Below are 14,226 nucleotides of genomic sequence, written 5' to 3'. Positions count from 1 at the left end.
TTAAGTGCTTGCCTGTGAAGCCTAAGGACCCCGGTTCGAGGCTCAGTTCCTCAGGTCCCACTTTAGCCAGATGCACAAGGGGGTGCACGCGTCTGGAGTTCGTTTGCAGAGGCTGGAAGCCCTGGCACGCCCATTCTCTCTTTCTCCCTCTATCTGTCTTTCTCTGTGTCTGTCACTCTCAAATAAATAAATAAATAATTAAAAAAAAAAAAAGAATAGCCCAGCGTGGTGGCGCATGCCTTTAATCCCAGCACTCGGGGAGTGGGGAGGCAGAGGTAGGAGGATCACTGTGAGTTCAAGGCCACAATGAGACTACATAGAGAATTCCAGGTCAGCCTGGGCTAGAGTGAAACCCTACCTCAAAAAACAAACCAAAAAACTTTAAAGAATATTTTTAAATAAGTTCACTTTTAATGAAATTTTGAAATGACAATTCATGTCATAGTTGAGTAACTTGTCCAGAATAATCAGCCGTTCAAATTTAACTTATTTAAATATTCCATCTCTGAACATAGATATATATTCACATGAGTAAACATATAAACCACATACCATATATTTCCTGACAATCAATGGTGCTTTTATCCTATGAAAGTACAATTAACCTTAACACAACACTACCATATAATTTGCAGGTCACATTTAATGACATGCCATTTTGCAGAAGTTTTCTAATTTTAGCCCAGGGTCCAGCTTAGGGCTATGCATAGCATTCAATTAACATGTCTATTCCATATTCTTCAATAGAGAATGCAATAGAGAATTATTTCTAGTCTTTGTCTTTTGTGACACAAATGATCTGAGGAGTATAAGACAGGTAGTTATAGTTTACTCAATTTATTTCTCCAGGGAACACCAAAATATTGCAGTTCAGAATGTCTAGGATGCATTTCTGATCTTACCACATATCATTGGTACTAACTACATCCATCTATAGCTATCCTGATCACTGCTTTGAAATAGTGTCATCTTTAGAACTACTATGGAGACCAGTTTTCTCATCCTATTTCTACTGGTCTACAAAAGGCATTCAATATTGAAATTCTCAGAAATGTTGGTCATTTCTTATGAACATATTTTTACAGTTTATTTAGTTGATAAGTATATTAATCCATTTGTGCTACTCTACAAAAACTAAGTGATACTGGGCAATTTGTTTTTTTTAATTAAAATTAACACATGAAAGTACTTACATAATTCCCTTTAATCGCCTCCTAACACACTCCTTTTTCTCTTCCCCATTATCCTTCACTGAACCCCTTCTTTTTTCCTACTATTCCCTCTCTTCTTCTCTATGGACATCTTCCTTCATCATTTATGAAAACGTGCTGATAGGCCCAATATTATGGAGGTCTTATGAATGTCGACAGCAGCTGTGAGGTCCTTTGTTAAATTTTTAATAAATTATTTTCTAACCATATTGATGATAGTCACTAACATCTTTTATGTCTTAATTGGCAGATTATTTCTATTAAGGCCACTTCTCTGAGGTTTATTATTTCTTTCATCATCAATTTGCTATGAAAGTTCAAGCATATGGTCTATTTTGTCTCCAAGTTTCTAAAAGTAAATTAAATACTATACCAGAAATATTTTCCAGAAAACTCTTGCTATAGAGCTCAGTTAAATATCAAGAAAAGTAAAGTATTTTTTTAATATAGGCTCTCCCTCACATGGTTTAAAACAGTTGTACATCAATTTCCTCTGAATTGAAACATCCTAACCCATAGAGGGATGCCTTGAAACTCAACAACTTAAAAATGGCAGACTTATTAATGACAGTAATTAAGCAATTCACAAGTCTAAGGAAGTTCCTGAAATTTACCAGATTTGCAGAGCATCTCCCCATGGTTATAAAACAGTAACAGAGAAGACTATGCCATCAGCAGAGCTGTCTGAAAGTCTTGAAAGGAGCTCTAGGGATGCAACTTTTATTTTTTGTTTCTCATGCTGTGGTGGGCTTTCTGGTAATGCTGCATTCTTTGACTCATCCATGTTCCAATAAGTAACACCCTTACCCAGATTCTGGTAAGCAATCCTGGTAAACAACTAGCTCACTAAGATAGATTTGGGAAGAGTCATTTTTTTGGCCTGTTGTTGGTGCCCTATTTGTAGTGAACAGGTACTCTTTCACACCTTCCCAGGCAAAGTTAACCTAGCATAACTGCCACTCATGACACACTTTCATGGATAGCCTTAGAATTACACTAAAAACACTTAATAAGTTTTGTAGCTCCTTATATGTGCAGTCATTTCATATCCTCACCAAGCTGAAAGATCACATCCAGAACACAATGTTATTTCCCTAATTATTTATAGGGAGCTAATAAGGAGAGGTATAGTTGGATCCTTAGGAGGACAAGCATTATGCAATGTTTTTAAGAAAACAGTATCTTAATTTTTATTTGTTTATTTATTTATTTGACAGAGAAAGGGAGGGAGGGAGAGAAAGACAGGGAGGGAAGGAGAGAGAGAGAGAGAGAAAGAGAGAAAGAGAGAGAGAGAGAGAGAGAGAGAGAGAGAGAGAGAGAGAGAGAACACATCAGGACCTCCAGCCACTGCAAATGAACTTGATACATGTGCCCCCTTTTGCAGCTGGCTAACGTGGGTCCTGGGGAATCCAACCTGGGTCCTTGGCTTCACAGGCAAATGCATTAACTACTAAGCCATCCCTCCAGCCTGTGTTATGCCTTTTTTAACAGGCAAAAATCCTGGCAATCACACTGCCTCCAAATGGGTGTATCTAACTTTCTACCTATAATCAGGGAAGAGGTCTATAGAATCATAGCACTAAAGAGAGTTCGAACTATAGAATGTGAACCTCACCATCATTTTCCAAGGCCAATTAAACTAACAAGTGCTTTGGGATAAGGGCTGTAGAAGAACTGCCTGATAATTTATTGCTGTCAGGATTGATTGAAGAATGCCCTAGAAACAAGAATTAGAGAGCAAGAGAACACAGGTTAAAGGACTAAGTAAACATGCCATCTCAGCTATAACACATCTTTTCCTAATTAAAAACAATATATAAATAGTCTAAAACAGAAATCAATCCCAATATTTAGGGCTGGACAGATGGATTAACACTTGCCTGAGAAGCCTAAGGACCTAGGTTCGACTCCCCAGAGCCCAAGTAAACCAAATGCACAGGTGGTGCATGCATCTGGAGTTCACAGTGGCAGGAGGTCCTGACACACCCATTCTCTCTGTCCCTCGGTCTTTCTCTCTAATAAATAAGTAAAAAGTATGTATTTTTTAAAAAAATTAACATTTAAGTACTGAGAATATCTAATGATTATAATGTAAGCCACATAAGCACCTTAGGAAGTAAGGATACTCATTGATTCCATCACACAGATCATGAAACTATGGCACAGAGAGATTAAATGCTTTTACCCCTCTGAGAAAGTAGTAAATTTCAAATCAGGAATTCTACTCCAGATAGCCTGGTGCTATAGTCTCAATGACTATTCCCCTTGTCCTGCAATATGTGCATACAGAGAAAAGGTGACTTCTTTCTTTTCCTATGAAGTTTTCTTTCAGTGCTTTCTGATGGTTGAAATAATGTGGTTAGTCAGCTTTACTCATTCCATGGGCTTTCAGCAGTGAAGGTAATTCACATATTATATCCTGTTGCAGTCCGGTTCGCATTGCTGTTAGAAATCACCCAACCAAGAGCAGCTTCTGGGAAAAAGAGATTTATTTTGGCTTACAGGCTCGAGGGGAAGCTCCACGATGGCAGGGGAAAATGATGGCATGAGCAGAGGGTGGACATCACCCCCTGGCCAACATAAGGTGGACCACAGCAACAGGAGGGTGTGCCAAACACTGGCATGAGGAAACTGGCTATAAAGTCCATAAGCCTGCCCCCAACAATACACTCCCTCCAGGAGGCATTAATTCCCAAATATCCATCAGCTGGGAACCTAGCATTCACAACACCTAAGTTTATGGGGGACACCTGAATCAAACCACCACATATCCCATGAAGGTTTCTTACATGTATTTGTGAACAATAAATAATCAGCTGTTGAAAACCAGGAATTCAGGGGACTATAGAGGCATTGACTACTTCATAACTTTCTAAGTCTATACTTGTTTTTAGATAATGGCCTTAAAGGTACTGAGGTACTGGGTGATATTTAGGGTATAGTAGTATGTTTCTTAAAATTCTCTTACATTATCTGTGCATATAGCAAAGTTAACTGATTTTCTTAATGATTGTATCCACTGAACAGGTCCCATTTTACTGAGATAGATGACTTAATACATCTATTCAATTAACGTTTGGTCATTCTTCCGATCTATTGATTTTTGGTTTGTCTTGTTCTTCTTTTTCCAAAGCTTTAAGGTGAAGCATTAAATTGTTCACTTGTGATCTCTCTGATTTCTTAATATAGGCACTTAGAGCTATAAATTTCCCTCTTAAGACTGCCTTCATTGTGTCCCAAAGGTTTTGGTATGTTGTATTATCATCATCATTTGATTCTATGAATTTATTGATTTCCTTTTTGATTTCTTCAATGTTATCCAGGGAGATCCCTGCGGCTTCCAAAACATTACAGGCTTTTGCCAAGTCCCTTGGTTTCCCAGAAACAGCAGATGGTAAGACCCTATTGCTGAAGACTCCACTTGTGTGGAAAGCAAGATCACTAAAAAATCAAACTGGTGCTGAGCTGAAACCCTTCTCTCTGTAAACCAGCCAACTATAAGCTAGAAAAAGCTGCACTGCATGCAGCCCTATGGGAGACATATTTAGTAAATGCAATCTCCTTCCCTCTTATTTCATTCAAATAATGTCTTAGCATGTTTTAATGTCTTAGATGCATGGTTGCTGTTCACTGAGTATGTTTATTCAATGTGCAAAAGAATAGAGGAAAGCATAAATACCCTTTACTGCATGCTAAATAAATTTCTTGTTTTGAGGATCATGTGTGTTATGCAACAAAGTCCAAAGCTCACCAAGTAACAAAGATAAACTACTGTTACTGTTCAATTATTTACCTCTGTCATCCCCTAACAACACAACATATATCTCACTAAAGAGCCTAATTTTAGTAAATGTTAGCTTTTACAGATGTCTGCTGGTTTCTTCTTGCATTTTTTTTCTGCACACTGATATTCTACTTTGTTTTCACTTGTATACATACTCATTTTATCAATCGTAATCTTAATGTTTTCAATATTCTGAAGTAGTGCATTTTTTTTATTAAGTTGAAGCTTTTTAGGCAAGAGCTTAACCGCTAAGCCATCTCTCCAGCCCCCAGTCCAGTTTTTGTTGTTGTTGTTGTTTTGTTTTGAGGCAAGCCCAGCAGACTGGTCTTTTCTTTTTTATGCAACAGAGAGAAAGAGAGGGCCAATTGGCATGCCAGTGCCTCTAGCCACTCTACTTGAACTCCAGCGATGTGTGCCACCTAGTATTCATGTGCAACCTTGTGCAATTGCATCACCTTACATGTCTGCCTTATGTGGGACCTGTAGAGTAGGACATGAGTCCTTGGGCTTGTCAGGCAAGGGCCTTAACCACTAAGGTATCTCTCCAGCCCAGAAGTCATATATTCATCAATCTTGCATTTTTTAATATTTGTGTTTATATTTATTTATTTGAGAAAGAGGCAGAGAGAGGGAGAGAGAGGAAGAGCAGGAGAGAGAGGAAGAGAGAGAGAGAATGGGCATTACAGGGCATCCATCCACTACAAATGAACTGAAGTCACATATGCCACCTTGTGCATCTGGCTTACATGAGTCCTGGGGTATTGAACCTTGGTTCTTTGTATTTGCAGACAAGCACTTTAACTGCTAAGCTATATCTCAAGCCCAATCTTGCATTTTTAAAATATAGTTCACATATAGTACCAGATCAGGGATACCAAAAGGAAATACATCTGATGATAGTCTTCTTATTTACGTAGTCATTGAGTTCAGAAAAGACAAAAATTGTTACTATAGAGTTGCCTAGTAATCTGTATTAGAATATTATAGTTCATAGCAAAGTGAGAAAGCTGTATCATCAAAGACTGGTAGTTCAAGGTATACAAAGATCAGTCTACTGAATGCCTTTTCCTGGGTAGACAAATACCTCTAATTGATTCTGAAAGCCTGTGAAGATTTAAAACACTGTACAACATTGCTTAACTTTCTATGCTATTTTGCTGCAGTATTAAAAATAGTCTATAGTCTTGCTCTGTTGCTGAGCTAAACATCTCGAACAATATGTGAACTCATTTCATCTAAAGACATGGTTTGTCTTCAGTGTAGATAACTCTTTAAGAAAAACAAAAGTCTTCTCTATAAGAGAATCAAAATAACCTTTCCAAATAAATCCATAGTGTCCCACTTCTGCTTAAAATTCTGAAGTAGCTTCCCCTGTGTGCTCTGGAAGTCATTAAGAATCATTTCCTATAGTTACTAGACCCAAAATCCAGGTCCTCAAGTCTATTCCATTGGTCTATACTCCTGTTTTTATGCCAGTACCATGCTGTTTTTATTACTATGGCTTTGTAATATAGCTTTATATCAGGTATGGTGATGCCACCAGAGGTATTTCTTTTGCTGAGGATATGATTGGATATGTGAGGCCTTCTGCCTTTCCATATGAAATTTGAGATCATTTTTTCTATCTCTGTGAAGAACACTGTAGGGATTTTAATTGGAGTTGCATTAAATCTATATATTGCCTTTGGTAGGATTGTCATCTTCACAATGTTAATTCTGCCTATCCAGGAGCATGGGAGGTCTTTCCATCTTCTCATGTCCTCTTCAATTTCTTTTTTGAGACTTTTTATATTTTCATTGTATAGATCTTTTACTTCCTTGGTTAAAGTTATTCCAAGGTATTTTTTTTTTGTTGTTGCTATTGAAAATGGGACTATGTCCTTTATTTATTTTTCTGTGTCTTTGTCATTTGCATACACAAATGCTACCAATTTTTGTGCATTGATTTTGTATCCTGCTACTTTGCTATAGGAGTTAATCACCTTCAAGAGTTTTGGGATGGAGTCTCTCGGGTCTCTTACATATACAATCATGTCATCAGCAAATAGAGCTAACTTAACTTCTTCCTTTCCAAACTGTATCCCTTTTATTTCCTTCTCCTGCCTTATTGCTTGGGCTAGGACTTCCAGAACTATATTGAAAAGCAGAGGTGAGAGAGGACATCCCTGTCTTGTTCCAGATCTCAATGGGAATTCCTCCAGTCTCTCTCCATTAAGTATTATTTGGGCCTTTGGAGCTTTGTATATTGCCTTTATTATGGTAAGATGTGAACCGGCCATGCCGATTCTCTCCAATGTTTTGATCATGAAGTGATGTTGTATCTTGTCAAAGGCCTTCTCTGCATCTATCAAAATGATCATGTGGTTTTTATGTTTAAGCTTGTTTATGTGGTGTATTACATTGACAGATTTTCGTATGTTAAACCACCCTTGTGTTCCTGGGATAAATCCCACTTGGTCAAGGTGGTTAATGCTTTTGATGTATTGTTGGATTCGGTTTGCGAGTATTTTGTTGAGGATCTTTGCATCTATGTTCATTAGGGAAATAGGCCAATAGTTTTCTTTTCTTGTGGCATCTCTGCCTAGTTTTGGGATTAGGGTGATACTAGCTTCATAGAAGGAGTTGGGTAGCTTTCTCTGTTCTTCTATTGTGTGGCACAGTTTTAGGAAGATTGGTTTGAGTTCTTCCATGAAGGTTTGATAAAATTTGGCCAGGAATCCATCTGGTCCTGGACTCTTCTTTTTTGGGAGTTTTTTTTTATTACTTTTTCAATCTCCATGAGCGTGATGGGTTCATTGAGGTGGTTGATCTGCTCTGAGTTTAGCTTTGGTAGATGATATGCATCCAGGAATTTATCCATCTCCTCCACATTTTCCAGTTTTGTGGAGTAGAGATTTACACAGCCATGGTGAGGAACCAATTGCTCTTGATTTGGCTAACTGATCCACTCAGTGGTACTAGACCCATAGCTGGAGCTGGGAAACAAGTCAGAACCAAACCGAAACACAAGCCCACTCTACAATATCAAGCTACCATCAATCACGGGGTATAAGAGGGCCTATACCTATCATACTATCTATCAAAAAAGTAAATGTTATCTCAGTTTTCCAGGTGCTAACTTACTCTCCGTTGGAGAATCTGCTTCTCTTTTCCAGATAGATGCAGATCCTAAGAAGAGAGCGGCCCCAACATACCTCAAAAGGGGCCCAACTGAAACTAAGGACAACTGGCCAAATAAGCAAGGGTGATGTTTTCCTGTGAACCGGATACCAGCACAAAGGGGAAGGAGACCAACGCAGAGAAAAATCAACTCCTACCAAATCCGAGAGCCAGAGCCTCAGAGGCCCCCAACACCTCATCACTGAAGCAGACCAAAAATGAACCCAACATGGCTCAGGGAAATCTTGCAGAAGAGGGGGCGGAAAGGATGTCAGAGTCACATGTTGGGTCATGATTTGCAGAGACATTTATCATACCAATAACTGGGGGCTAACTCCACGATGCACAACCCATTTTCATTAACAAGGAGGGTCTAATGGGAGGGGGTAGATCACAGATGAGCCTAAATAATGGTACCAAACTACCTGTATTTACTGAAAAGAAAACCAATAAATTAAAAAAAAAAAAAAAGAATCATTTCCTGACTCATAAGGCTCTGGTCAGAAGTACCCAAATTCTCCAGCCTATTCATGTGCCATTTACTTTCCTTGTAGCCTATGATCCAGACAGAAAGAAGGCACCAAAGTTATCATCCACCATTAGCTCCATTCATATCCTCACCTCTAGTCCTCTGTATTGCTGTTCTATTTTTCCTGCGTCACTGTGATTTATCCACCAGGTCTCATTTAGATAATAATGCTCCCACAAATCTTCAAGATTTCTATGTGCTAACAAAGGACCTTGTATTTCCCTTGTGAGATCATTCCACATACATTATTTCAATTATTTACTTGCAACTTTGTTTCTTTCAGTTACTTAATAGTTTATAGAGGAAATGCTTTGCCTGATAATAGTTTTATACAATATTGAGTTCTATAATTGAGTCATAACAAACAGCCTACATAATAAATAAATGAATTAGAAAATGAATCATTTCACAGAAAAGAATAGACCTCTCAGAAATTTTGATCCTTTCTTGAGTGATGTCTGCCTTGAGTAGCTCTACTACACTGTTTGCCTTCTTAACTCTCATCATTGAATGACTGGATATTGGATATATTTGTCTTCTAGAGCAAGAAAAGGGATTTTGATCATGTGAGCCTAATGTTTCTGTATTCCACATATTCAGTCTACAACTCTGTTGGATAAATAAGTGGCTGGCAAATATTTTATCTTACTGAAAGTTGTCATTTTACTCTGTTCATAGTTTCCCTTAATTAGCAGAGGATTTGTTTCAAAAAACCATCATATATTAATTGTACACAACACTGCATTTCATTATGAAATTTTAATATAAATACATAATATATTTAAAATACATTCTCTCCCAATTACCTTTTGTTGTCCCCCTCTTACTCCTGCTAATTTTATAACTCAAATCCCAGTTTTCTAGCATTGGCTTGTATTGTTCCCTTGCTTGTGCTTACGTTTCCCTCCAATAAGCTATTCCTCTACTCCCAACATACCATATACTTTCCTGCATGAGTAATTTGCTTATATTCTTAAAACATAAATTTTATACAAACCCTTTTTGATTACTGTTAGTTTATGCTTCTGCCTTTAAGTCATCAGAAATTGATGCTTTTCTATTCCTAAATGTATATTACTCTCATACAAATAACTTCCATTTCATAAATTGCTTCATTATTTTCTTACATTTTCTTTTTTAAATTGTCAAGTGAAATTCTTGAGATTTTTATTTCTTTGTAGCCAGAGATCTCCCAACCTCCAGTTTTGCTAGTTTCTCTTGAGCTGTCTATGAAAATTATACAGCTCATAATTTATCTATCCCTGTCACTTGCTCATATTTAATTACAATTTAGGCTTATCACCACTCTCAATTTTGTGACTTTATACATACCATTACATAGAGATAAACTGTTATTGCTGTTGCTTGGACGGTCTTCAAGAAGGAGGTTCCAGGGAATCAAACACACAAGTTAAAAATCCTAGTATAGACAGCAGCAAATAAAATATATCACCTAGAAAAAAATCTCTCAATGTATCTGTGTGGTTGTATTTTTTTTAATTTAATTTAATTTATTTAATTGACAGAGAAAGAGGGAGAGGGAGAGAGAGAGCCAGCGTGCCAGGGCTTCAGCTATTGCATATGAACTCCAGATGCATGTGGACCCCTTGTGCATTTGGCTAACGTGGTTCCTGGGGAATCAAACCTGGGTCCTTTGGCTTTGCAGGCAAATACCTTAACTACCAAACCATCCCTCCAGCCCTGTGTGTTTGTATTTTTGTGTTCTGCAATATTTTGTCATAGAATATCCGAATATTATATTTACCATTTTGTAAATTCTAAGCAAATTTCAAGTACATTGTTGATCCATTCAAAAACAGTGATTTTCAAAATATTTGATAGTTTAATAATAGTTGTCAGAATCCTGACAATAAGCTTGATGTTTTGCCACCTTTGATGTAAGAGTCTTTGTCTATTTTGTTTCCATTGTTGTTTCTACAATATGCCTGACAATTTAGTAAGCATTAAAAAAAATATGTCTTGGGCTGAAGAGATGGCTTAGTGGTTAAGTGCTTGCCTGTGAAGCCTAAGGACCCCGGTTTGAGGCTTGGTTCCCCAGGTCCCACGTTAGCCAGATGCATAAGGGGGCACACGTGTCTGGAGTTCATTTGCAGAGGCTGGAAGCCCTGGCACGCCCATTCTCTCTCTCTCCCTCTGTCTTTCTCTCTGTGTCTGTCACTCTCAAACAAATAAATACAAAATTAAAAAAAAATATGTCTTGAACAACATATTTTGAAGTACTAATGTTTTTTCTTGTATATTATAAATTATTTAAAAACTAAGTCTATACCTATGTCTCAGAAGTTAAGAATTTGAAGATGGTTTCTTGGCCCTTGATGCGACTGAGCACACATCTCCATTCCTATGTCCATAAGAGAAAATGTATGCTTGATATATAGTGAAGAAGCATACCAGAAAGAGTATCAGTCTATGACCAAAAATATATGATATATATGTATATATAAAAATATCAACATTACAGTCTCTTCAGAGTTATTATTACAAATCAATACACAATCATTTTTATTCAGGATTCAGATAATCTGCTCAATCCTCACAATCACACGTGTCCAATCACAGTTCTGTTAGAAGCACCTCTTCATATTTGGATTTGATTTGGGGGGACTTCAACAAATGCATATGACTGAGCCTCTAGTTCATTGACTTATCATTGCTTCAAGGGACATTTTTTACCCATGGAAAATTTGCAAAAAATTCTTGGCAATCTAGGGTTGGAATGTCTGCTACTACCTGATTGCCTCCAAATGAATATTTCCTACATTGTAGGTGGAACTTGTGCCAAAAATAATGTTAGGCCCCTAGGACATGAGTATCTCTACTGTAATAATTATTTTGGGCATAGGTTTGTGGAGAGAACAGCAGTACTTTTTATAAAATAAATACGAAAGAGGCTTATGTTGAATTTATTGACTATGATTGATGAAAATAATTCAACCTTGATCCCCAACATCTAATAGAAACTTTGCAAATAAGTATCAATTATAACTCAATGTTTCATATCACTTCCCCACAAAACTAAAGAAACTAAAGTTAAATACGTCTAAATATTTCCATTTTCTTACTCTTTTAATGTAAAATCTTAGAACAGTAATATTGTATATATGATCTAATTTCATCTCTAATAATCATATAGCTAAAGTAATACACAGAAATAAATCATCATAATATTTATAATCAATTCATTTTTCTAATGAAGTGTAGCTTAATTAATTTAAAGTTATTTTTTCCTTCCCTCTGGTCAATAAAAGGTAAAAACATTATCAGTAGACTTCTTTCACAGATCTTCTCTTTTTAAATTTCTCTTTAGCTATTGTCTGCAAAACCTTCTTTTTTATCTTTATGTAAAACTATGACCAAAGACAAATCTTACTTTATGATCCGATCCTCAAACCACAGTTGCTTAGAGACCCAAAATAGAAAGTAATTTCTAGTGAGCGCATCCAAGCTTTAACCTACGCAGTTCCTTTTTTGCACAAAATGACTTGGCTAACATTCCAACTAGGGACCATAAACCAGCAGTGTGCATAGACACTGAGAATAAAGATATATTTAGGTAGATTGCATGGATTGAAGAGGCCCAAACCATCTGTCTTTTAACACAGTAGAATGTCATTTTTTCAAGTTGAGGGCCAGGGTTTTCCAGTAATTTCTGTATTCAAAGATACAAAAAGGTGATTTAAAAATTAGATGTGCATGTCATTCACAAAACAGTCAGAGGCATCTGTTTCTGTTATTATTATAGTCTTATAAATGAAAAAAATCATAGTTATTATTTCAAAAATAATTTGATGTGGATTTATTTTATCTTTCTTGCTTCCTCAGAATGTGCTCTAAATGCACTAGTTTGTCAGAATGTGCTAACACATTTACCTCTTTCTCTGGATAGTTTTTCTTTTGTTTGTTTCTAGAAGACAAAATTTGTTTCTTCTGTGTCACTAGTGCCCAATACTTAGGATTTACTTGTGAATGTCTGATAAATGAATTGTATATTACAGAGCCAATGTTGGGTGAAACATTTCAATCTCATGAGAATAATATGAGGATTAATTCCTGACACAGAATATGATTCTTTTTTAATAATTTATTTAATTTAATTTATTTATTTATTTGCAAGCAGAGAGAGAGAAAGACAGAGAGAATGGGTGTGCCAGGGCCTCCAGCCACTGCAAATGAACTCCAGATTCATGTGCCACTTTGTGTATCTGGCTTGATGTAGGTACTGTGGGATCAAACCCTGGACATTAATTAGGCTCTGCAGGCAAGTGTCTTAACCACTGAGAAATATCTCCAGCCCAGAATGTAATTCGTGTGAATAGAGTTTACAGGTAAGTTTTATTATATCTAGTCAAATTTTAACTTAATCTAAAGAGCATGTTTTAGTAAAGGTATATTCCAGAATGGAGAGATGGTTCAGTAGATAAATGGCTTGCTGTGCAAGGATGAGTACTTGAGTTGGCATTCCAAGAGCTTATGTAGAAGTGGGATGCTTTAGTGGACATCTGTTAACCCAGTGTGCCCATAGCAAAAGGGAAGATGTAGACAGGGTTTTCAGAGAAATAATATTCATTCCTTACATTTTACTAGTACTACCAAGAGTGAGCCAGGTAACTTTGTTAGTTTAGGATGTCTGGGCTCTGAATACAAAACGTAGAAATGTCCTTAAGTCTGTCCTTGTAATCTCTACTTTACTATATATCAGAGAAGGATCTCTTTTCTCTCTTGACTGAAGAGGTTACCTAGATCTGTTTTTTCTACAAACAACCTGAACATCCCCTAGGAGGAAGGTCCTCTTTCCTAGAATTTAAATCTGATCCTGGCATTGTGGTTGATTAAGCTTAGGCCTCATACTGTACTTTCTTCTCTTTCCTCTCTATCCCTTTTCATGTTCCAAGGCTCACATATTTTTTTTCTCCTACATGGGCTTATGGACAATGTGGGTATACCCATTTTGCTTTGCTGGGTTCACACACTTTCTCTTCCTTGTATCTTGCTTAATAAAAATGTGGTGTTTCATAAAATATCCTTCTCAGTTTTGGTTTATCTAATTCTTTGGTTATAAAGTAGACATGAACTGATGGTTTGGCGTTCACGAACTATTCCTGAACCCTAGCACCTCGTTACAGTACACTTGCTATAATGCTTAGAACTGTAAACTAATAGTCCCCAGAAAAGCAACACACCTGTCACATAAATTTCCAACAAAGCTGAATGGACTGATAAAACTCTCATGATTACAGAGAGATGGAATGTTGTGAAACCATTGCCAAATTACCTTGGGCTACCTTTAGCCCCTCAATAGCCTTTATTTAACAACTCTGTGTCTGAACTAACATTCTGGTGACTATCAGTTGATTAGGTACAGCCTTTTTGGAATGTATTAGGAGGCCACCATCTCCCACCAACCTAAGGGCTAAGAGTATCATCAGATAGCATCTGACACCTACAGTAGAGATTTCTCCACTTTCCTGTACCCATCTACCTGGTCAGCCAGTATATTTGAAAAGTGCCTTGCTTTATGACTT

The sequence above is a fragment of the Jaculus jaculus genome, chromosome X (genome assembly GCF_020740685.1).
Source record: "Jaculus jaculus isolate mJacJac1 chromosome X, mJacJac1.mat.Y.cur, whole genome shotgun sequence".
NCBI classification, from domain to species: Eukaryota; Metazoa; Chordata; class Mammalia; order Rodentia; family Dipodidae; genus Jaculus; species Jaculus jaculus.
The sequence above is the reverse complement of the archived record's forward strand: the minus strand, read 5'-3'. Positions refer to the sequence as shown.